This window comes from Orycteropus afer, unplaced genomic scaffold (assembly GCF_000298275.1).
Source record: "Orycteropus afer afer isolate SDZICR_OR568_19922 unplaced genomic scaffold, OryAfe1.0 scaffold00008, whole genome shotgun sequence".
Lineage (NCBI taxonomy): Eukaryota > Metazoa > Chordata > Mammalia > Tubulidentata > Orycteropodidae > Orycteropus > Orycteropus afer.
The window spans coordinates 16,175,014-16,201,992 of NW_006921595.1; positions in this window are offsets into that span (position 1 = coordinate 16,175,014).

Here is a 26,979-nt window from a genome sequence, read left to right on the forward strand (position 1 = left end):
TGACTATAAAGAAATTTATGGAGAGTTCTAAATTTTGTTGACCATAGATCTAGGAGCTTGCTAATGATGATACAGCCCCTCATAGATTCTCTTAATGTATAATGCTTTCTTTTCTTTTTCCCTTTCTTTGTTCCCTTATCACTCCCCTGTCTACTCCTTCTCCTCCCTTTCCTTCTTTTATTGGACAGTCAGTCACGTCTAAAAGCATAGCTCCACAGTATCTGGACTAGAATCCCAGCTCGACCATGTGCAAACTGTCTGACATTGGAAATTTTGCTTAATCTCTCTAGAGATCAGACTTTGCATTTAGAAAATGGCATCAATGGTATCTACCTCAAAGAGTTATTGTGACTATTACATGAATTATTAAATGTTGAACACTTAATAAAAAAAACAGTTCCTACCTCACATTAAAACCTAAATAAAGTTAGATATGATCATTGTCACCCTCATCATCATTGTTATTATTATGTCACATAGTTACATTCTCCCTAAAATACACAGAGCCAATGAAACAACTCTTTATCTCAGAATTGTTAGACCTGCTTCGCAAATTTCATTATGTCTGCTCTATGGCATGCTATTTCTAGTAGCTCTTAAATTATGCAATCTGTCTGAGAGCACAGTACAGTAACAAAATCACTCATAAAGTGCAAATAAGAGATGTGAATGATTTTTTTTTTGTGTGTGGAGACTTTTCATGGTTTACTTTCTTATAGAAAATAAATGAGGCCAAGTAAACTCAGAGAAATTCTGCTTCCTTAGTAATCATCACTATTATCAATATTGTAAGCACAGCACACCAGGTTTAAAAGAAAAAAAAAGTTTAATATCCATGAAGGATGAGTAAGTACTGCATAGTAAATCTAGCTCGTTCCTTAACACCCATTCATTGGGGATAAGTGATATATGCTGGTGGTTATGAGAAGAACACAATGAGAGGGAATAAGTGACCCCTTTCACTCTTCAGGAGCACAGGGTGTCACAGCCACAGCAGTATTGCAGCACAAAGGGCACCATTCCCAACGTATAAGAGATATATTCCTAAAATTTTAGGCATCCAGACATCTTCAAATACACTATTTTTTTTCTCCATCCATATATATAAAAAATATGAATAATATATAAAACAATATATTTAATCCATTTTTAAAAAGGCATTGTGGGATGACTTCTTATATAAGCGATCATTTAATATTACTTGCTACTATCTCCCCATTTCCGGATTCCTCTTTGTGATAGATTCAGAAATTGGTTTATAAACCTATGTAAAAAGAAACAGTGTTCTGCAGCACTAATTTTCCCAATATTTTGATTAAAACCAAAAAAACAAACCCACTGCCATGAAGTCGATGCCAACTCATAGAGACCCTAAAGGAGTCACACAGTCCCATAGGGTTTGCAAAGCTGCAAATCTTTATGGAAGCAGACCGCCTCATCTATCTTTCACAGAATGGCTCACAGGTTCAACTGCTGACCTTTTGGTTAGCAGCCAAAATGCCTTAACCACTGTACCACCAGAGCTCAGCTCCTCAACGTATTTGTTGTTATGTTGTTGTTGTTATGTGCCATACAGTCGGAACCAACTCATAGCGACCCCTCCTTGGGTTTCCGAGGCAGTATCACTGCGGAAGTAGATTGCCCCATCTTCCTTCTGAGGCGTGGCTGGTGGGTTTGAACTGCCAGCCTTCTGGTTATCAGTCAAGTGCCTTAGGCACTACGTTACCATTAAATATGACCTTCTGGGATAGAACAAGGGATTAGCTACCATTTAAAAGATGAGGGGATATGCTCAGGCTACTCTGTCTGCCCATGTCAGTGTGATGACTGGAACACCAAGCAAGAAAACACGTAGACTTTTGCTTAAATCAGTGTAATAAATGTTTTATGTATAGTCTCAAAGTATTTCATTCATTCTGTGCTTTACTAACAACTCTCCCCCAACTCGCCTCTCATTGCAGGAAAAAATCTGGTAATTAGTCTGACTATATTTATTTTGAAAGAGTTTGGGCTTAAAAGGAAGTGGTTCCAGCAACAACTTCAAAGTGTATTATTTACCAGGTGTAATAAGATGAACTGGATATTTATTTTCTCTATAGTATTAAAGGGAGCTCTGGTGGCGCAGTGCCTAAGGCTAACCAGAACGCTGGCGGTTCAAAACCACCAGCTACTCTTCGAAAGGAAGATTGGGCAATCCACTTCCGCAGTGATACTGCCTCGGAAACCCAAGGAGGGGTAGCTGTGAGTCGGATCAGACTTGACGGCAGTGCGTTTTATAGTATTAAAGTCTTTCTTTCCAAAGTAAGAAGGAGAAGGAGAAAAAAAAAAGAAAATAAGGAGAAGGAGGAGGAGGAGAAAGAGGAGGAGGACTCTGCAACAACTGGCATTCATAGACATTTTTCTTTAAACATGCAGAAGCTGAATATCTGTGCTTCTCAAAGTTTTAGATGGAAAACATGAATGTCAATGTCAAATCCATACCAAGTATAAAGAAATGACAAGAGCGAAAGATCAAATGATTCCTGGGTACGTTGAGTCTATTTTCTCAATAACTCCTTAAAATTTTCAGGAAAAACACATAGAGTCTAGATAAGTATGTCACCCAGCCAGCTTTTCTTCCTTAGCCCAATAATAAGAAATTACAAGCTGGAAGACACAATTCTTCAGGCAGTATAAGGCGAGCTTCCGAGCCGGGTGACCCAAGTTCAAATCTCAAATATCCCACGTATTAGCTGTATGAGTTTAGGTCAGCTTCTCAACGTGTTCAGCCTCAATCACCTCATCTAAAATATGGGGATAATACTGGCACCATCCCAATAGGATTGTTGAGAGGTTTAAATGAGATAAGCCAGGCAGGGCACGTGGTAAACCTGCCCTATGCTAGCTGTTGTTGTTATGATCCATTTCACCATCCCAGGGCTCAGTACTGATCTAGAGTGATAGTTTATAAACAACCTCTGGGCTTAACATTGATGATAATAATTGCAATCTGCCTTAGCCCATGTGTTCCCCCCATTGTAAATGTCTCTTGCCCTCCACCAACAAAAGTAAAATTGTGTCAATAGTCTTTCCACAAAAATTATTTAATAAAAGCCCCTCCACATGGTGAGAGTTTTTCTAGGTGCTGCTCCCAATTAACAAGACATTCGTTTTTCAAAATCCAACACTTTGATTAAATAAACATCCACACAAATATCATCCTTTCATCTACAAATACAAGACTAAATTTAAAGTTAGGAAATTGAGCCATGTGTCTAATTGTTCCAAAATAAGATATGTTGCTGATACAAACTACTAAGTGTGTAAGACTTCAATATCACTGTGAAAATTGGTCATGAGGAGCATTTTCATAAGCAGCAAATGATAAACACATATCTTTGCTTTCAAAAAACATACTGTGCTGTAAATAAATCATTACATCAAAAGTACTAAAATCAACAATCACCTGATCATCATTGGCAAGCCTTGACTGAGCTCCATTTTTTTTTTCTAATTAAATGAGAGAAGAGTGTAAACGAAATCTTTGCAATGTCCTTTACACAATAGAGTTTCAACTGTAGGGGGTAGAATGATGCATCCATTTCCACTTACTGTATTAGAGAATGACTAAATTACTTATAGCTCCCTTTCTGCATGTACACTTATGAGTAATGATATAATTTCCTGAATCACATAAAACACATAAACAAGATTCAGTACAGGTCTATGCTCTCTCTATGAGAAGTCATTTGGGTGATAATTTTATAGAATATTTCTTAAGAAATCTAAAAAAGGAACTATCTTAGGTCTGTCATATTCAGGCTACATATCTGTATATACATGTTTGTACCTTTGGCCATATAGAATAGTTATGTTTTCATATCTATATTCAGAATATGAGATCATAAAAATTCACTATTTCATAGCTTGCTTACAGCTATTGCTGACAAAATTAAGCTTTTATTCCAAGTCTTAATATTTGAGTCATTTAAGGCTCCTTTTAAATGTTGGGTGATGGTAAAACTAGCAGTGTGAATTTTATTTAAATTGATTTTGTATCTTCATCACCACTCCTTAAAAAGAATTTCGTCTTATTACTAGAGATAATGTACGTGTCAAGAAAAAGAAGCCTCAAATGCACTTCCTGTGCACTTGACAGGGTGACAAAATATTTCTCCTATCCTTTCCTAATTGAGCCTCAGTACAAAGGAGGACATTATAATAATATTAATAATAGTTACATGGATATTTGTAGGTACTGTATAACCCTTCAGTCCATTTTCCCAGACAATGGTGACTACAAAGAGGCTTCAAAATAGAACATCGCACAATATGAATGCCACTTTTTTCTATCTTACATTTTAAAAACATCATTGAAATCAGAAAGTTCATTTACAAAGGACTGGCAGTTGCAATCACAGCAATAATGTAGTGCTGAGAAAAAAAGGGTAATTGGTTTGGTAAAGATCGCTTTCCATTACACCATAAAGCACTACACAATAGGAAAGGTCGCCAATTAAGCAATCATGAATACCAAGTACTGAAGCTGATGAAAATAGGGCAGTGGTTTAAATAGATTTGCAAGCAATTTACCTTTTCACAATGTTGGCAATCTGATGCAATTTGCTTGCAATTTTGTCTGCTTTCAGTAGCACTCGAAGCTGACACTACACAGACCAAATGGCAAAGAGGCCCTGCATAGAAAATGTAAAACTATCTTGGCTGCATCAGGAAACCAGAATGGTGGTTCATCAGGAAAATTACAACAATTAACATAAGTGCTGCAAAAATCAACACTTTAAATGTCACACTCACTAGTCTGTCCAAAGACTGTAAAAGTACCATCCCCATTGCTGGACTAACAGTAAATATGAAGCAATCACCACCAAACCTTGGGGCTGATGGCTTTACAATTGATGTGACATTCTCTGAGTGATAAAATAGCCTCTCATTTTACAAAAGTAAGTATTTTTCTTTTTTAGACTTAACCTGGATTATGTCAACACAAAATTTACGTTTAATTTTTTTCAACTTTTTCGACAAAGCCATTTCTTGCCGGGGGTGTGTGGATGGTCTTGACGTTTAAAAAATAACTTTGTATTTCAGAGAATTAGAGCCAAGTTGATAAAAAATAATGCCTCCTCAAATATTGATCTGGTGCTTTCAAATGTAAATCATGTTCCAGATTTATGTCCAAAGCTGTTACACTGTGTGAGGTACAGTGTGTCTGACCAGAACCTATTTTATTATCTGTGAGAGGCCTCCAAAAAGCATCCGGGGACATTCCCTTGAGGACTGGTTGGAATTACAGATGCCATCACATATCTATATCAATGTATTCCCAGCTAAAATTTGGACAACTTGAAAATAATTAATAACTTCTGTGTTGGCGCCCATGTTTGGAGAAGCTATAAATTTGTCAGGCTTCGGAGAGAATTGGCTTATAGTGTAAACCTAATGATTTCTCAGTGAACTGGGAGGATCTAGTGGTGAGAAAACAAGAGTGAAGTGTCAGAATCTAAGTTTAATTTCCAGCTCTGTATTGGCAGACTGTGAGGATTATTTTAGGGCTATATCTACAGAAGGCCCTTCTTCCGGCTTTGGGTAAATTGACAGATCATTTCAGCTTAAGAACAAAGTTTGATTTTTTCCCTTCATGAGCATCTCTGCCTTGCTGGAATTTAGGTACCATAACTTCAACACTTGCAAAAAAAAGAAGAGTATCAGACACACATGTATGTGAGATCTCACAGGTAATGGTAAACAAGTTAATCATGAGATTAGTGAAAAGGTCCATTGCAAAAAAAAAAAAGTGTGTTGCAACACAGCAACACCATTCCAGACCAACTTTTAACACATATGAGAGCCATCTTTTACTACTTCTAGGTCTGCAGAAAGGAGTCCTGATGGCCCAACAATTAAACACTAGGCTGCTAACCAAAATGCTGATGGTTCAAAGCCATCTGGCAGCTCCATGGGAAAGCAGAACTGGTGATCTACTTCCCTAAAGATTATAGCCTAGGAAATTCTATGGGGCAGTTCTACTCTGTTACACTGGGCCATTTTGAATTGAAGCTGCCTCGATGGCACCTAACAACAACAGGTCTGCAGAATATCATTTTGTGGAAGGGAATTCAGAGATGGCCTGTAGAACTTAGATTTTCCCTAACTGTGGTACCCAATGAAGTGTGGTGACGTGTGATTCTAGGATTCTTCCCCAGATGACCCCTCACGTCATCACCAATTTGGAGATTCATTCTTTTAAGAATTACTTCCCTCAAGTACTTTATTCCCTGCAACTCTTTACTAAAGACCAGTGTCAACTCCAGAGAAAATTTTTAGCAGCTGGATCTTCACATAATCATCTCCCCTGCCTTTCACCCAAATTAATACAGGTCTACCCTCTAGCTAGTGATTTACTGTCCCTTTCCCATCCACCCCTGGTAACCTTCAAAGAATGATTCTTGTTCATACAATATTTGCCCTTTTTTGACTTACTAAATTCACGCAGTATAATATCCTCTAGCTTTATCCATGTTATGAGGTGTTTCACAGATTCATCATTATTCTTCAATGTTGCATAGTACTCCATTGTGTGTGTATGTATCATAGGTTGTTGATCCACTCATCCATTAATGGACACTTAGATTGTTTTATGCTTTTGCTATTGTAGACAATGCTGCAACGAGCATGGATATGCATATATCTGTGAGTGTCACGGCTCTTATTTCTCTAGAATATATATCTAGCAGTGGGATTAGTAGATTATCTATTTGATCATCTTAATGAATGTAAGCAGACAGTTCTCTCCTGAGAGTCTCCAGAGCTATCTCACATCCCACCCAGTGAAGGTCATGCCTAGACATGAAGGCTATTGTCCAGAAGACTGAAGGCCTGTGTTGGTCATGTTAGCTCTTCAGGAAGCTGTTCATTGCTCAGTCAAAAGTACTGGGATTAGCATCCGTGAGAGCTGCACAATTCTCTTAGAATTAGAATTTTTCTCTTACATTTTCTGCAACATGAAGCTTGCATGCAGCAGAATGTAATGATTCCCTCGTTGGCTTTAGATGGCCTATTTACAACCCTTTTCTGAAGGAAAGCAGGTATTTGACATCTATTCTCTGATAGCTATGGAGAATAAGTCACTACAGGAAGGGAGTGATCTTCTGCTGCCATCCACAACACAACAGGGAGGATTCTTTAGGAAGATGGCATCAGCAGTCTCAAGGGCAAATTACAGGTTTATAATAGCAGTTAAGACATTTACTACCTCACCAACACAAAATATTCAAAAGTTTGTAAGATTGTTTTCAGAGAAACAAGCACTGAGAATAATTAACTCTGTGTGTGTGTGTGTGTGTGTGTGTCCATGTGTGTGAAATGTAGCATGTTCAGTGGTATACAGGGTGGGGAGAAATCATAGTTAATTTTGATAAATATAATGACCTGTGGGTTTTTTCCTCAGCATTGATTGGTACCACTGAAAACAATTATTACTGGTTAATTTAGTTTCTGGCATAGTGCATAGTAAATATTTTTGTTGTGTCACTCTTTATTAACTGCAGAAAAAGCCTTTGCATTTTATTTGTCAAGTTAATCAAAATCACACACAGGAACTATGTGGTCATAAAGCATATAGTGTCAGAAGCATCAAAACCATTACAAAAATCACTGTTATAGTCCTTATGGTGTATCTCACAGAAAGATTTGAATTTAGTGGAATTCAGACCTCAGACACTTGGATTTAAAAGATAAAATTTCCCAAAGGGGTTGTTTCAGAGTCTTTACTAGTTTGGGTTGAACTATAAATTTATATTGGCTAGCTTTGCTCAACCAAATCAAATAATATGAATAAAATGTAAATTCTTATAAAACTAATCTATTTGATTTGCCACCATCAAGTAAACAAGATGCATAAAAACCATACTCTCTTTTGGGGAAAAAATGCCAATTATCCAAATAATTTTTTTAGTTCTCCAAGTATTTTAAGAAGACAATGAAATGAGAATATTAACATATAAATTGATAAACCTTTGAAATATGGAAAAAAGAAGATTTCCTTGGAAGGCTGTTGTGCAATCACTTTGTGGTCAGATATGGGTTGAATTCTGGCTCTGCCGTTTATTAGCTGTGTAGCCTTGGGCAAATCATATTAGCTATCTGAGTCCAAATTTTGTCATCTATAAAGAGGCAATAATAAAATCTTACACAGTTTTCATGAGCAGAAGGAATATTGAATGCTAAGTGGCATATATTAGATATTTAAACAAAGATTTCAGCTGTTATGATTGTTGCTGTTGTTTTTGTTGTTTTGGTAGTTATGATGATGATGATGATGATGACCAGGAATCTAACCTGGTAAATATCCAAGAGTTTCATTTTACTGTTTTCTATACATTTCAAGGGAGCTCTGATAGCATAGTGCCTAAGACGTTTGATTGCTAACCAGAAGCCTTGCGGTTCAAACCCACTAGCCACTCCTCAGAAGGAAGGTTGGGCAATCTACTTCCCTAGTGATACTGCCTCGGAAACCCAAGGAGGGGTCACTATGAGTCGGGTCTGACTCGACGGCACATAACAACAACAACATACATTTCAAACACAGACAGAATACCCATAGGTAAAAGTGGAAAGAGTTATTATATTCAAATGAGGTAGGCTTGAAGATATGCTATAAAATTCAAGAAAGTTTTAGTATTATCAATATTGTTACAGTCAAACAAGAGAAAAATACCTCAAAAGGTAATTTTCAAGTCAGAATGTAATCACATTAGCATTCTGTGCCTTTTGGTAAATTACTACCAAAGAATTGATGCTTTTGATTTATGCTGTTGGTGAAGTATACTGAACATACCACGTACTGCCAGGAGAATGAACAAATCTGTCCTAGAAGTGCAGCCAGAAGAGAGAATGGCCAGACTTCACCTCACCTACTTTGGTCATGTTGTCAGAAGGGATCATTCCCTGGAGAAGAATATCATTCTCGATAAAGTGGAGGGTCAGTGAAAAAGGAAACACTCTTAATGAGATGGATTGACACAGTGGCTGCAACCATAGGCTCAGGTATAGCAAGGACTGTGAGGATGGTGCACGACTGGGCAGTGTTTCATTCTCTTGTACTAGGGTCGCTAGGATCTGCTGACTCCATGACATCTAATAACAACAACACTTTTCAAGCAAGGAATGAAAAAAATTTGAAAGGCTTAGCATATGTTTAAAAAGTGTGAGTTGTCTATTTTTTCTCATAGCCATGCAATTAAGCAGAAAATTTATTTTCTGATGGTATTTCCTACATTTTTGTTTTTTTGTTTTTGTTTTTTATTTTTGATAAACCTCAAAAACAGTGTGGAAGACTATGGAGCTGGTCATGGGAGAGATGGTGGGGAAGGGGGGAGAAAGTCAGATGGGCAGCCGTGCCTGCCGGAGCATCTCAGAATGTCGAAGGACTGTAGTACAAAGCTAGACTTAGAACAAGTTGGGATCACGTCTAGACCAAAAGGACCCATACTTGTCCTTCAGGTATCATGACTTTAGGGAAATCAGACAATTCTGAATATTTGAGGAACTCTATTTGGATTTGTTGGGAGGAGTTCAGCTATTCTTTACTTTCACAGAATGGTAATGGATGATTTCATACCTACAAGACATCTTAACTCTCTGAGATCTCTAGTGATTCCAAGCTGGCCTGTGGTGGCTGTCTCCAGGCAGCTGACGTTGGCAGCAGGTCTTCATGGCCACTGGGTCTGAGTTCAAGTGGACACTTCCCCTGGAGACTTATCTCCCTGTCTTTTAATACCTCTGACATGAGCCAAATTATATTCATCCAACATTTCATAACCTTGAAAATCCTGTGGAGCAGTTCTACCCGACACACGTGGGGTCACCATGAGTTGGAATGGGCTCAGTGGGGTAACTAACAACAACAACAATACAGTATACAAATATTAAATTAAAATGTTAGAAAATGGCAAGTACCAGAAAGAAATGCAAATCATTGTGGTTGTTGAGAAGATGGAAACAATGTACATAAACCATAGTACAGAGTATTGTTGTTGTTATGTGCCGTCGAGTTGGACCTGACTCATACAGACCCCTCCTTGGGTTTCTGAGGCTGTATCTCTACAGAAGTAGATTGCCCAACCTTCCTTCCGAGGAGTGGCTGGTGGGTTTGAACCACCAGCCTTCTGGTTAGCAGTCAAGTGCCTTAGGCACTATGCTATCAGAGCTCCTTGTACAAAGTATAGTGGTTACAATAAACTTTGCCCTTTCCTTCAAACTGAAGTCAATGGAGCAGCTGAGATGATATTTAAATGCTTTATTTGGTAAGCTTTGAATAGATAAGCAATATATTTCAAGGTGAGCATAAGAGGGAAGAAAGGAAGGAAGGGAGGGAGGAAGGGAGAAAGGAAGGAGGGCGGGAAGGAAGAACGAAGGAGGGTAACGGGGACTAGCCCCACTAAGGCAAGAAAACTCAAGTGCAGTTTGGCTAGAACACTATAACAAGAGCTTTCAGAATTCTAAATGTGCTCCTGTTTGATATCACCCAAAAATCCCAAATGTTTCTGGGTAAATGAGTTTCCCCATTTATAACTTCATGCATGAAGCATTTCATAAAGCATGTCCTCAATTACTGAATTTTGGTGTACATAGTAATTATACCTCACATTATGCTTGGGAATAATAATCCTTTACTTAAATTATTTTAAAAAGATGGTACAAAGTCAGAAAAAAGCTGAATTTTCATTCTTCCTGGGTCAAATCATACTCTAATAAAACCTGATGCTGTAATCTTACATATTCTTAATCTTTCAGGTTGAATCTGAATTTGGCTCCGGGCAATGCAACTCTTGTAGAAAAGGCTATTACAGAGCAAATGAGATTTTACCAGTTCAGGAACACTTCAAACTGCACTTTCCAGTTTACTGCTAGCTTAAACAGGAAGTTGTGATTTGTGACCATCCACAGGTCAAGGAAAGTTTTTATTTATATCAGAAAGCCCTATGCACACTGGACAAATGAATGTGATAAAATCAGACCTTTATATTTCAGTTGTAGTTCTGTCTAGACAGGGGGTATTAGGCTATGAAAATTCCATTTTCTAAATGCTTAGCTCCTTTTAACACCTGATCATACAGTATCAGTATCACCCTATTTGAAAATCAGCTAAGAGATAACCATATTTAAAATAAAACAAAACAAAGATGAGTTGGGCAGACAGCTATAGATTGCCCTTCAGTCATTACAAGATGGTGACTAGGTCTCAGAGAATCTTCCAAGAGAAGACCTTGGAGCCAAGATTATTAAATGTCAGAGATCTAACAGGTCTAAAAGCAGTGAGCTGCTTGTACTGCTTTCTCTCTCAGCTCCTAAATTTGGTGGGAATAAAACTATTGCACAGATGGGACTATAACTGACCGTAGCCTGCTCCATTGTATGTCCAACCATCTCTAATTACAGCAACACACGAGAGGAAGAGATTTGAAAGGGCAGGTGACGAGAGAGGAGAGGAACCTGTTTGACTTAAACAGCACAGGACCCCTCACCATCAGGCCTGATGTACATCAGCCTGACAGCTAATTAGGGTAGACATGAATTTTTCCAATGTAACAGATGTTCGCTAATCAGGCCAGATTTGGAGCCCTTGCGCCAGCAACATTTCATGCACAATTTAACTATCTAAAAGAAATAAACTACTTAATGCATTGTACTGAAGGCACAGCTGTTTCACAATCAGAAAATTTGCTGTCAAAGATGTTCTCTTTAAAACTGACATGTTTTTATATAACTCTGATGGGGTGTTTATAATGTATTAATAGTTGTCAGCAAGAGCTGCTGTCATCATCAAGAAGTAAAATATTTCTGAAGGTATATTAAAATGAACAGGCTCTTTTCTCTTCCTCCCCCAAAAATCCATTCAGATAGTTTAACTAGGTTGAACGTTTTTCGGCTTGGTCCTAAAATGCATTAGAAACAAAGAAAATACAATGTATTCTTTCCATTTGTTCTAAATTTAAGACAAAAGCCATGCCTATTCCTTGCATTGGGTTTAAAGTTTGTTTTTTGTTTTTAAATCATATTTGCACATTTGTTTACAAAGCCAGATTTTTTTCTTTTTATCATTCTAGTTTTATAGGAATACACTAGAGTGGATATCATTACCACACCAAAAATGTTTTATTAGGTAAAATGAGGGTCTGTCATCTTTATAAACACAAACTAATTTGGTTAAGAATGAAATGAGATCTTTCTCTTCCCCTCTCTTCTTTCCTCCCCTCATTCCTCCTTGAATTCTCCATTCTTCCTGGCACCTCATATGTCAGCTGAACACCTATTATAAGAAAAGACTGCTAAATATACACTTGAAATTTTAAGTATTTTCTTTGAGTGTTTAGTCTTGCATGGTATTATTTGTATTTTTTTAAAATACTAAAGTAAAAGAACAATTAATAGCCTATGAATATTGAAAAATTCATACCATTTAAAACATGGATTTGTGAATCTTAAGTGCCTTTGTATTTGAAATAGATGTTAAAAATTATAAGCTGATGGCTATATTTTTATTTTTAATTTTTTTATTGTGATTTGAGTGAAAGGTTGCAGAGCAAATTGGTTTTCCATTCAACAGTTCATATACATTTTGTTTCATGACATTGATTTGTAATCCCCACAATGTAATAGCACTCTTCTCCCCTTCTCCCTGTGGTTACTATTTTCCTTTATCTTTCTTTCCTATCCATTCCTGCCTTCTGATGCTTATCACTGGGTAAATGTTGCTGCTTTAGTCTCTTATGGTTGCTTATTCTGAGAAATATGTACCTCCCTGATGTTATTGTTCACCTCATAGGCCTGTCTATTGTTTGGCTGAAATTTGAGCCACTGGAGTAATTTCAGTTCCAGGCCAGAAGGGTGATTAAGGGTCATAGTCTTGAGGGTTCCACCAGTCTCAATCAGACTAATAAGTCTGGTCTTTTTTATATATATAATTTTGAGTTTTGGATCATATTTTTCTCCCACTCTATCCAATATACCCCAATGTGATCCCTTTCAGAGTGGCTGGCAATGGTAGCCAGGTACCATCTAGTTCTTCTTGATCTCAGGGTCATGGAGGCTGAGGTTCACATTGTCCACTACTCCTTTGGATTAAATGTTTCCATGTGTCTCTGATTATCCTTACTCTTCTTTACTCTGGCTTTGGAGGTACCAATAGTAGCTTCTTAGATGGCCATTCACAAGCTTTTAAGATCCCAGTTGCTACTCACCAAAGTAGGATATAGAACATTGTCTTTGTGGACTATGTTATTAAGTTGATGACTTTAAACTCTACAATTAAAACAGGTTGTAGAGCTTTAGCAATCTGTTTGTATTGCCTATATTATTTAACAATTTACTTTTTTACTGTTAAAAACTTCTTTGCATACCAAAGCACTCTTACAACTGACCTTTCTGTAATTGAGAAATTCTGGTATCATTTTTATCAATTTTTTTCCCACCATTTTATGGTGGATAATGTATACAAGATTTTCAAACAATAATGTGAAAATCATAATTTTATCTAGCAAGAAGGTTACTGTGGGTGATATAGTTTATATGGTGACTAGGTTGCTATGACCTTCCTTTTCATGTGCTGGCCACATGGATTTGTGATTTCTGAGAATTCCCATGTTGAATTGATAACATCAGCGGCTCAGGCCTTCTGGCAAAATCAAAGAGAATAGAGTTTTTAAAATCCAATCAAAAATTAAATTCTTCTTAGGACTGATAAGGGAGTCTAGGATTCTCTGCTATATATAAAAATATATATCTATTTTTACAATCTAATTTTCTGATGTGATGACTTATCTACTGGAAGCTGGCTGAAGACCAATTAAATAGAGTCACATTTCCAGAGGATGACAAACAATGCCACACCCACTAAAGAGAGTTTTCATGTCTGTGTTCCAAAGCAAACCAGCCCTGAGAGAGATTTAATTGGACAAAAGATTAAAAATGAAATATCTTGATTTTATCACTCTCCATTTAGACATTCTATGTAAACAGGTTGATTGCCATCTCCAATGTCAATATCTTAAAGGCAAGTTATCTTTGAATCTTTAAGATAATTTCATAATCACAGGTTGTTTCTTAGATGGGGTCCATTTTGACCTAAAATGCAAATAAAGCTTTGTAAAAATGATAAATCTCCATGTTTTTACACACTTCACCTTTAAAAAGTTTCACTTTGTACATCTATGTTTTATAGAATAATCTAATTTTTAAAAAAGTTACTTTTAGATTTAGATTGCACTTAGAATAAAATCCATACTTTTTTGCTACAACCTACAAAGTTCCACATTATCTGGTCCCTCCTTCCTCCCAAAATGATTGTGTGACACATGCTTCCTCACTTATCATAATCTAACTCCATTTGATCTGCTTTCTGAAACTTGCTATCGTTTTTATCAATTTTTTCCCACCATTTTATGGTGGATAATGTATACAAGACTTTCAAACAATAATGTGAAAATCATAATTTTATCTAGCAAGACGGTTACTGTGGGTGATAAAGTTTATATGGTGACTAGGTTGCTATGACCTTCCTTTTCATGTGCTGAAAGGTCTTTCTCTCCTTAACAGCTTTTTCACTTGCTTTCTCTGGAGCTGAAATGTGCTTCCCCCTGATCTTGGACTATTTAACAGCTCTTTACTCATGTGTCTTAAATGAGTAAAACTTCTCTGGTCATCATAATTTATATTATCATGACCTTAACCTCCATCATAGTATCCTACTCATTTTCTCCATAGCACTCATCACAATTATATATATATAATTTTCTACCTTCAGTCTCCTCAAACCTTTCAAACTGTGTTCATCACAGTAACCACTAGCTACATGTGGCTTTTAAATTTAAATTAATTAAGATTGAATAAAATTATAAATTCCATTAGTCATTTGTCCTCAATAGCCACATGTAGTTACCATATTGCACAGAACTGACATAGAACAGAACATTTTCATCATCACAGAAAGTTATCTTGGACAGAGCTGATCTAAAACACAATCTCTGAGAGCAGGAGAAAGATTTGACCTCTTTACCTATATTTTTTCAGTACCTAGAGTAGCAAATGGCCCATAGGAGTTCTCAGTTTGTTGGATGGATGGGTGGATGGATATATGTATGTATGGATGGATGCATGTATGTATGTATGGATGGATGATAGAATAAACTCTCACTTATACATAATTAGTGAGAAGTATGATATCCCAGCTAATGTAGTATTATAGTTTCTATTCAATCTTCTATTTCTAATCTAGACCATTGTAATAAACCAGAAAAATCAAACTCACTGCCATCAAGTCAATTTCAGCTCATAGCGACCCTCAATGGGTTTCCAAGGCTGTAAAATTTTACAGACGTACTCACTTCCATTGAGTCGGATCCGACTCATAGCGACCCTTCCTTGGGTTTCCATGGCAGTATCACTGCAGAAGTAGATTGCCCAACCTTCCTTCCGAGGAGTGGCTGGTGGGTTTGAAACACCAGACTTCTGGTTAGCAGTCAAATGCTTAGGCACTATGCCAACAGAGCTCCCAAAGTAGACTTCCATGGAACATTTTCCTTCCATGGAACAGCTGATGGGTTCCAACCACCAACCTTTATGTTTAGCAATCAAATGCCTTAATCACTATACCACCAGAACTCCTAATTTTGTAATTGTTGTTGTTAGATTCCATTGAGTTGGCTCCAACTCATAGTGACCCTATTTACAAAAGAATGAACCATTGCCTGGTCCTACCTCATTCTCACACTCCTTGCTATGCTTGAGCCCATCACTGCAGCCAATCTGTCAGTCCATGTCATTGAAGATCTTCCCCTTTTTTGCTGACCCTCTATTTTATCAAGCATGATATCCTTCTCCAGGAGGTGGTACCTTCTGACCACATGACCAAAGTAGGTTCAAATTCAGAGTGCCAGCTCTTGGGGCTGTCTGAAGGTCTCTCAACCTTGGGCTTCAGTTCTGCCTTTTTTCCAGGCCCATTTGAGCTGGAGATGTCTCATAACTCACACTGCTGCAGGCTGCTGAGGCTGACTAACCCAAGCTTGGCAGGTAAAATGACACAATCCCAAGATCAGCAGACAACACAGCAGGCCACCGGTTCAAGTCCAGGAATAATTCCCATGTAGGCAGGCAACACAGGAGGGCACTAATTCAAGACCAGGCCAAATGTGCCAAAAAAGGTTGAGACCTTTCTCAAAGTTTCTCCCTATATACTGGAAGCAGGCCACACACCAAAGGCACTCTCCTTCAGCTACTTAGGAGCTCACAGCTGATTCTACCATGGAGGTGATTACAATCTCATCATGGGAAATAAGCACGTCCAGCCGTCCAGCCACTCAAAACAATGGCCCAACCAAGTTGACACACAACCTTAACTACTACAACTCTAAAATTTTGAAAAAGAAGTCCTACTATAAACACCATGATTAATGGCATCTTAGAGGCTTATCCTAGACATAGAGCAGGAAATGAGGGATGGAGATTAGTAGGCCTGTGGATGAAAGTTATAGGCAGAGAGGAACATCTCAACGACAGAATAACACCAGACCACTCCTGGAGTAGATTATCTCATGTTAAAAAAAAAAAAAAAAAATCCCTGAAAGGATTAAAGATTTCTAAAAGTCTATAAGTACATTATTTATACTCAGTATCCACTTCATCGCTTAATTTAGAAAGCTTGGTAACTAGTGTCATGTAGAGAGTGAAAGGTAACTACTTAACAGTAGTTACTCACTCCCACTCTCTCTTCCTCTTTCCTCCTTCTTCCTGTTTTCTGTAAACAGTCAACAACGTTTATTCATGTTAAAATGATGGCCTCTAAACTAAACAAAATAGGGTATTACCCAGAGATACTGAATAGATGAATAGATGCAAATAAGCAAATATATACTTAAACATAAACACAGGTTAGCCTAAAAGTCCTAAACATGCCCTCTGAGTGACCCTAGGTTGTTGTTCTTCATAGCTCTAGGTCTCAGCTTCTTTGATTGTAAAATGAGGAGATTCTCAATATTGGAGATGTACTGTTTGAGTTCTTCCTCTTTGGGATATTTGGTCTATTTCTCAGTTCTGACCCTTAGTTAAGTTAAGTTGAACAGCCTTTTGTCATTCATATTTACCTAGTGATGAGTTTACTCACTTCCTTTCCTGGACAACCCTCAAGTAATTTCCTTGGACTCCCCCAGCCAGATCTTGTCTGTCTGGCATGTGGGTGCTGGAGCAGATTTTGGTATCCCACTCACTTCAAGTCACTGTTCTGATGCACTTCCAATGCTATGTCCAATGTTTTCTAGGAATACTTAACCCTATTTATAAAGCAAAATCATATTGATCTTGAAATAAGAACCCAATCATTTTTATGTCCTGGAACTTTCTCTCCTTCGTCAACAGGTATCCGGCTACAAAAGTCTTGGCTACAGATCAGAGAGCAAATCACAAACATCATTCCTCCTGTGATTTCCAGTCCTCCTCTATATTTCAATGCATGAAAGATGCAATGGGTAAAGGCTCACTTAGTGATTATACTCTTGCACCAAATCTTACAAAATAAAACACTGGCGAAGAAGGAGGAAAAAAAATTTTAAAAAAGCAAATGCAATAGCTTATTGTATGAAATGAATAAATCGGTAATAGTTGAAGTATTGCAGTGTTGAATGAAGTAGCGGTAAAACCAGTTGCTGTGGAATCAACTCTGAGTCATGTGTGTCAGAGTAGAACTCTGCTCTAGATCACCAGGCCAAGGTGGCTCTGGAAGGACTCAAATGCCTAACCTTATGGTTAGTCACCAGGCATGTTGACTATCCAGGGACTCAAGATAATTTGCTGGTACCTCAAATTCAACATTCTCAAGATTGGATTTATCCTTGTCTCCTCAATCTACCCCTTCTGTTTCCTTTCTTAGAGAACAGCATGATATTCTTGCTGGTTGCCAAAGACATTAGATCCAGATTTCATCCTTGACTTCTGTCTCTCACACTCATGCTTACCCCATTGATCACAAAGGGCTACAGATGCTCATTTCTATATAACTCTTGAAACCATTGACTTTTCCCAGTACTAATTGCCACCACTCATTTAGGCCCTTACCATCTCTCATTTGGATATTTCAGTAGCTGCCTCATTTTCCAACTGACTCTGGTCTAGCAACTCAAATCTGGTAGGCATAGTTAACTTTTGGAGACATATATAAGTGTGTGGGCACTGTTCCAAGCACTTCACATCCATTTAAATAATAAATCCAAATAATTCTGTAAAGTAGGTTCTATTATTATAACATTTTACTAATAAGGAAATTGATGCAACAAGTGTCTATGTAATTTTCAGGTTCCCATAGCTAGTAAGGGGTAATCTGAGATTTAAACTCTGCAGCCTGGTTGCAGAATCCATGCTCAAAATCACTATGTTATTTAGCATCTTCTGATCAAATCACTCCTTGGCTTAAAAATTTTACTGTCTCCCCATTACTCCTATTATTGTGCACAAATTCCTTCCTTTTCCCCCTACAATCTGATTCCTCATGTGTCCACCTTTATTTTCAACTTCAATAGCCACCATCACCACCCCAGCCTACCTCCCTGACCCTTACCATTTGCTCCATTACTAATGAATTTCTTCTAATTCCTTGAAAGCTTTTGTGTTCTTCCACATACTATGCCCTCTGCCTAGAACACTTTGATCAACAGTCCGTCCCCATTTGCCTGGCTAATCCTCACTTGCCCTTCATGTCTTCCCATATGCCTTTTTGAGGAAAGGCTTCTCTGATCATCCCCTCCTGTGCTTCCACAATTAGCCAAGAACCCTCCAGTATGCTCCCATGCCTCAAGGTTGTTCTCTGGGACTCCTTCTGTTTCTCTACACACACTCCTATGGAGAGTACAGCCAGTCCCATAGAAATGGCTCCTAATCTCTGTCTCCAACCTTATCTCTCCCAGAACACCAGCCTCATATATCTGACAACCAACCTGACATCTTTATATGGAGACCAAACAGGCCTCACTCAAACTTAACAGGGCCAAAATAGAATTCTTTATTTTTTTCCCTGTTAATCTGCTTCTACAAATCTTTCCCCATCACAATCCATTCATTTGCCCAAGTCTCAAGCCTGGGAGTTATTTTTATTCTTGTTCTAAACCTGTCTAATCCAATACTACAGCACGTTCTGTCAACCCTAGCTCTAAAGCATATCCCAAATCTATCCACTTCTTTCAGTCTCTCTTGCGAAGAACACTTCAACAGCCTTCTAACTAGGTTCTATGCTTGACTCTTGCCACCTTGCAGCAACCAGAGTAAATATTTAAAATATATAAATCAGATTGTGCACTCCTCTATTCAAAGCACCCCAAAAGCTTTCCATCAATTATACTTTGAATAAAATTCTACTCCTTACCCTGGCTTACAATGTCCTATATGATCTACACCCTATGTATCTCTTTGACTTTATCATATGCAGTGTCTATGTCTATGTTTGAGGAGCTCTGGTGATGTCAAAGTTAAAACATTTGGTTGCTAAGCAAAAAAAAATGGTAGTTCAAAACCAACTAGCTGCTCCATGGAAGAAAGAGGAGGCAGTCTGCTTCTGTAAAGATTTACAGCTTTGAAAACTTTGTAGGGTAGTTCTACTTGGTCCCTATGAGTAGGAATCACCTAAGTGGCCGTAGGTTTTATTTTCCATCTGTACATCCTCTTCAATAAAACGTCACTTCATGTCTTTTAGTTCTATGCCTTAATTTTTCTAATAGTCTTGTTTCTTTTTCTTTTTTTCTTTCTGTTGAGTTTTGAGGATTCTTTATCTATTTTGGACACAAGTCCTTTGTCGAATATGTGGTTTACAAATATTTTATCAGTCTGAAGTTTTTCTTTCATCCTCTTCATAGGGTTTTCACCAAGCAAAAGTTTTTAATTTTGGTCCAGTCTAATACATCAGTTTTTCCTTTCGTGGATTGTGCTTTTCATGGATTATGTGTAAGGATTCTTTGCCTAGCCAATGGTCTTGAAGATTTTTTTCTATGCTTTTATCTAAAACTTTTATAATTTTTCATTTTATATTTGAGTCCATTCTGAGTTAACTTTTGTAAAATTGTGAGGATTAGGAATTAGTTCGAGGTTTTTTGTTTCTGAGTTTTTTGTTTTATTTTGCCTATGGATGTCCAGTTTCTCCAGCATGAAAAATTTTTAAAGAAATGATTAAGCAAATAGTTGTTATCACATTAAAAATAAATAAATAACAATAAAATAAAAAGATAAGTAACAGAAGGATGATTAGAAAGAGCCAGCCTGAGTTCACTAAAACCAAGTCAGGCCAAAGTTGGTTTCTTTACTTCTATTTCTTTTAAGAAAATTTCCATGCTGAGAAACATGAATAATGTTGGCAAAATAAAGTAAATGTAGCACATATACTCCCAGATTGAAATATAGTGCTCAAAGGAGAGATACTCTGATTCCACTATATCTGATACTTATCAGAGCAGTTTTGGTGTAGAAATTTGATTCTGGATGATATATTTTAAGACTACAGGAAGGCAAGAGTAAAGAAAAGCCAAATGATGAGAGGTCTGAAATCATGTCTTTGAGGAATGCTGAGGGACCTTTGTGGATTGTGAGTCTGGATAACACAAAGCATAAAGAAGCTATGAAGCAAATGGAAATGCTTTGGCAGATTATCTCATAGAAGAAGCAAATGATGTGTTTTTTATAGCTGTGGGAAGAAATAGCTAGGATAAAAGGGTGGAAGTTACAAGAAGCTTGATTTCAACTCAGTGTAAGGAAGGTCTTTCTAATAATTTGGCTAATCAATCATGGAAAGTACTAGCTCAAAATATAGTGAATTCTTAGTTAACACAACTAACTGTATGAGCCGTAAGGAGAGATCGACACAGATGATTCTGGAGTCCATAGGCAGGATTATGGACAGTTGAGTTTGGAGAAGGAAGATTTTCTTATAGGATGGAGATTTCGGGCAAGATTTTACAGAGTGGAGAATGCATTTTAGGTCCCTTAAATGGTTCGAGATTCATGTTTTAAAGTCATGAAAGTTGGAATCTTGGTGAAGACACAGTAAGTGCTTCATTTTGTCAGAAGCAGCGATTTTATGTGGTAAAGTAGTTAGTAACTGTGTCTTCCAGCTCTGAACCAATATTAGTTCACATCTGACATGTGACAGTCTGAAAGAATGTTATTTTCGGATGTAATACTCAACCTATGGTTGAGATGAGGACATACACGCTAAACTGCAATTGCTACTTAAGTCTTTTTTTTTCCCTCATGGAGTCAACATGTGTGCACCTCTCTAACTTCATTTTTAATGGAATCACAAAATGTTAGAAATAGAAGGAGCCTCTAGTTCCATCACTTCTAATCTACCCACTTTATGAGTTAAAAAAATCAATAAGCAGGCTCAGAAAAATTTAAGTTAAAATATTTTACTCAGGAAATATATCTTGTATTTAGTTAGTGATAGCTATTCAGGCTTCCTTAGTCCAAAAAGTTGGTATTTAATGACTACTTTCTGCTGGAGCACTTTACATGAATTATATAATTTAATTCTCACAACTCTATAGCCTAGGTATTATCATTATTATCCCCATTTTTCAGATGAGAAAACTGAGGTTTAAAAGAAGAAAAATTGCTACCTCAAATTTGTACAAAGTAGAAGAATCAGGATTTAAACCTAGGTTATCAATTCCTATGATTACATAAATTTTTACAACTATTGTATTTTATTATTTTTTGTTACAAAGATAATGTTGGTCCAACAATACAATAGGTGCATAAACCATAAATAATCTGTCTCTTCCTTTTGCCAAACGCTCCCCTTGAAGTAAGCAATGTTTCCAGTTTGGTCCATACGATTTTAGACTCTTAAACAACATGTAAATGCTTGACTATTATGTTATACTACATCCTGAGCTCAGTTTTCTTTCTACTATAGTAAACTACCACCAATTTACCAAAAACAGAGAGAGAAAGAGAGAGAGGAAAGGTAAATTTCAGAAATGGGATGGTAAAAATAGATAGCAACTGTTAATATTAGATTGTTACTTAGTAAAGACTCACAAATACTAAACTCACTTGAACAGGAGGTGTCCCTTGCTTGGGGATTAACATCTTTCATGGAAGAGGCTGTAACTGAATTGAAAAGGTAAACCTTCAATGTGTGTGTGTGACAGTGCAGTCGAAAATCATTACCTTGTCCTAGTCACAATCGTTCTCTGTATCAGCCAGATTTGGATGGTAAGTTTCACTCTGGAAAATAAATGATATGGGTAATTGTAGAAAACTCTGAACATAATGCTTAAATGAGGATTCTAAGGGACTTTATCTAATGTAGTAAGATCACAGTGCATAGCATTGCTTTTTTCTGTTTTATTCTTGTCTTCCATCCTATCAAGAAACAAAGTGCTCTTTTTCAGAGAAAGCAAATTCCCATTTATCACGTTATTAAGAAAAAAGCAAAAACAATCAATTGATGTAGAGCCGATTCTCACTCTTGACGACCTCACGTGTGCAGAGTGGAACTGCTTCAGAGTTTTCATGGCTGTGACCTTTCAGAAGCTGATCACCAGGCCTTTCTTCTGGGGCAACTCTGGGTGGGTTCAAACTGCCAACATTTTGGTTAATAGCTCAGCACTTTAACTGCTTGCACTACCCAGGGATCCACCATCATGTGACAACTATATTCCAAATATCTTTTTGTCTTCCAAGGATGTGATACATTGAAAGGGACAGAATTAGGTCATTGATAAAGACATTTAAGAAATAGTGCAAAATATAATCCCACAAATACAAACACATATTTTATCCAAGATCTTTCCTATCTTGGTTTCTCCCTTATGTTGCCTTTAAATTTCCAATACATCTCTATCTATCTATCTATCTACCTAACATCTATCTATTTGCTGCAAAATTATTGTCATAGATTTAATTTTGTCTCCAAAAATGTGTCAACATGGTTAAGCCACTATTCCTACTATTGTGAGGTAGTCTTCCATTTTGAGATCTGATGTAATTATCCTCCAGTTTGTGATAGGTGTTGTACATCCTAGCCACTATATGTTAATGAGACAGGAATAGGGTGAGTTATATCTTTAGCCATAGCCTTACAAGAAGGTATGACTCAAGTTCCCTCCTGACTCAAGTCACATCCTTATTTGAGTCATACTTTTTATCTTATAAGAGATAAAAGCAGAGAGAATTGAGCAGAGAGGAGGGTCCTGACTAGTACCAAGGGTGAAAAGCCAGAAGCAGAGCATGTCCTTGGACTTGGGGTACCTGCTCCCTGTACTGAGAACCTCCTTGCCCAGGGGAAGATTGATGCCAAGACCCATGGAGTTCTCCAAGGAATGAAAAGAGACAAGGAATGTCCCCCAGAGTCAACAGAGAGAGAAAGCTTTCTCCTAGAAAAGAGCCCTGAATCTTTGACTTCTAGCCTCCTAAACTGTGAGGGAATGTATTTCTGTTTGTGAAAGCCATCCACTTGTGCTTATTTGTTATAGCAGCACTAGATAACTAATGCAATTATTATCACCTTGAAAGATTCCTCCAAAATTGGCTATTTCCAGTCGTTTTTTTACTTTTTTCAATCTTTTTTGAAAAGTTTTTCTGAAAAACTTTCTGTCGAAACCTCCCTGCTCGGTTTCAAACAGTTAACAGCAGATCAAAATACAGACTCAACACCAGCATACTGAAATGTACCCAAAATAGGAACATTTTCCTTGTATCTAAAAATAAAATGTGACTATTTCAATATGTGGAACAAATAAAATGGATTATAAAGGCAGAGCTTGGAGTACTACCTACAGCGTGAGTGACTATTCCTTTCATTTTTTCCCTCATAAATTTAACAATGCAAATTGAGCAATGGATTTGGCCCAATGAGTGCCAATTTAAGCACCAACTTTCTCCAAGAAATAGGCTGATTAGAAAATAATTGTACTTCTTCCTCGCAACTGTTACCACACCTGCATTTTTCATTTCCTATAAGGTATAGTGGCAAAACTGCATCTTTCAACTCTGCCTGTTTTATCTGATGTAGTGGATGACAGGTAATCTAGCTGAAAGTTCCGACAATTGAACCACCAGAAAAACACTGGCTGATGAAATCTGAGCAGTTATCACACTAACCATCACCTGTCAAGCCTCTTGCTTCAATTTAAGGGCGCATCAATTTTCTGAAGAGGAAATCAAGGGCAAAGAATAAAAGCGCTTCAGATAAACACTGACAAAGGCCCTTTCTGCCTCTTTTTTTTTTTTTTTTTTTTAATTTATGATGGGATGTGCTATCATAGGTTGCTCCGTGAGGTTTTATCAACTGTCCTGATACATCCCAGATAGCTCGGAATTCTTTGGCCATTGATGAAGTGCTATACTTGCACTTACTGAAAGGGCAGAAGATTTCCAACTGAAAATTACTTTCACTAAATACCAAAGATATTGAAGGCAGAGAGCGCCAGGAGATGGAACAAATGACAGCTGCATATAACAATGAACCTCTCAGTTCTTGAAGCTGGCAGGCAAGACTGATTAGAGTAAGAACATGAAATAATGTTTTCTTAAAGCCAGGGAGCATATTGTGTAAAGTGTCAGGTACAAAGAGTTCATATGTTCTTTGCGGTGAATTGGGAACACGGTGCTGCCAATTGTACTTACAGTGTGTCCCTGTCACAGCTTCCAGGACAAAGATTTTTGTTTTTTTTTTTCTGAAATGTATCTCGTTATCATGCTCAAAGTATACATGCAAATAATGGTATTGGGTGAGAGGAAAGCTTATGGGTACAGAAGTAAAAGAAGTAGTGACAATGATATTGTGAGGCATTTCTTGCCTTTAAATAATAGATCTCTTTTCCTTTTGGGATTGAAAGCCAGAGGGTTGGGGTCTTTGGCCTCATCTAGCATTCTTCTGGACTATCAGTAGAGGGATTTTCAAAAGGGAAACAATAAGTAGAGCAAATATTATTTTTGACTGGTTTTAGGAGTCCCAGGGTGGTGGAAACAATTACCACATTTGGCTGCTAACCAAGATTGGGGGTTCAAGCCACCCAGAGACACTTGGTAGAAAGTCCTGGCCATCTAGTTCTGAAAAGTCAGCTATTTAACAGTGTCCAAAGCACAGTTCTACTGTAACACACATTGGGTCACCATGAATAGTAATCAAGCCCATGACAATGGTTTTTTAGGGTATAAGAATCGATGTGAGGCTAACTCTGAAAATTTCCCACTACTGATCACTTCCAACTCTTCTATCTAATGGAAAATGCATTTGGTATATTCTGGGTACTGTTGGAGTTTTTGAAGAGAGTGTCGATTGCTCACTCTACTGCCTCTTCAAGTTGTAAACCATCTGAAAGATAGACAAAGCTTGGACTCACCTGCCCCAGTAGGCTTACCAAGTAAAGGAGAACAATATTGGCATAGCTGGCTGGCAGGCAAGTTCTGAGAAAAGGAGCCAAAGAAGGTATAGGCACCTGTGTATAATGTACCTATTTTCCATATCTCTAATCAAGTAATTGTCTCCTGATTGAGAGAGTAAAAGCATGGTATGTTGTTGTTGTTATGTGCCATCGAGTCAAACCCGACTCATAGCGACCCCTCCTTGGGTTTCCGAGGCAGTATCACTATGGAAGTAGGATTGCCCAACCTTCCTTCCGAGGAGTGGCTGGTGGGTTTGAACCGCCAGCTGTCTGGTTAGCAGGCAAGTGTCTTAGCCACTATGCTACCAGAGCTCCCAAGGCATGGTATAAAAGAGAGAATATATTGTTATCAAAATGTTCTAAAAGGACAGAAGTTCGTATTTTGCTGACCAAAGTCAATATATTTTTGTTGATTGGTTGGTTGGGTTATTTGGGTTGGTGATGGGAATAGCAGGAAGCCCGTTTTGACTTTGAGTCTAAGCTATATTCTCCAATCCAGTCTTATCTACAGTAAAGCGGATATTTAGATTCTTACCTGGTGCCCAGATTTTTGCTCTCAAATCTCAGAATAGAATGGAATGTATTTAATTTGCCCAATAGCCTAGACTTCTCTAGGTATCCACTAGACATTTCCCGAGTGACCCCAGTGAAAGCCAGTCTATACAGTGGGAATGAAAGTATCAATGGGAGGTTTTTTTTTTATTTTGGAAGAGTGGTCCTTCCATTATGTTTTGGTTCTAGGCAGTCTTTTCTAACAGTCATTGTACTGTTCATTTTAACATAGCAATTCACAAAATAATAGAAATCATCTCATTTATGAGTATGGCCCATCAGAGGCAGTACTACTATTTTCTTTCATCTTAGAGATTTATTTTGGGAGAAAGGCAAGCAGATGAAGCAAAGGACATATAAAAGCCAGTCTTCCCCACTTACTACTAAGTTACCTGAAGAAGGAAAAATACAGTGTAGTATTTAAGAGCAGCTGCTCCAGAGTTGGACATAACTGAGGTTGAATACTGGCTCTGTCTTTACTAGTTGTGCAGCTTGAACAAGTCAGTGATCTATCTAAGCCCTAATTCTCCTTCCAAAATGAAGACAATAGCAAGACCTAACCTGTTGGGCTATTAGAAGTTTAAATTAGGTATTATGTTTAAACATTTAACAAAATGCCTGGCATGACATAGACGTATAGTAAATGTCAGTTTTCATCATCTTTGCTATTGTTGAGTGTGTTGAATCAATTTCAACTCATGGCAATCCTATGTGACAGAATAGAACTGCTCATGGTGTTTTCTTGTCTGTAATATGTACAGAAGCAGATTGCCAGGTCTTTCTCCCATAGAGCCACTGGGTGGGTTTCCTCCACCAACCTTTATCACTCTTGGTGCCCAATAATGTGCTGAGAGGCCATCTAACCCTGAACTCATCTCTCCTCTAATAGAAGAAATTCTTATAAGACCTTTTCCATTTCTTGAATCTTGCATTTTGCCTCCAAAATATGAAGTCCCACAGGACAAAACAATTAAATAGCAACTAAAATAATAAGTACTCTAAACAT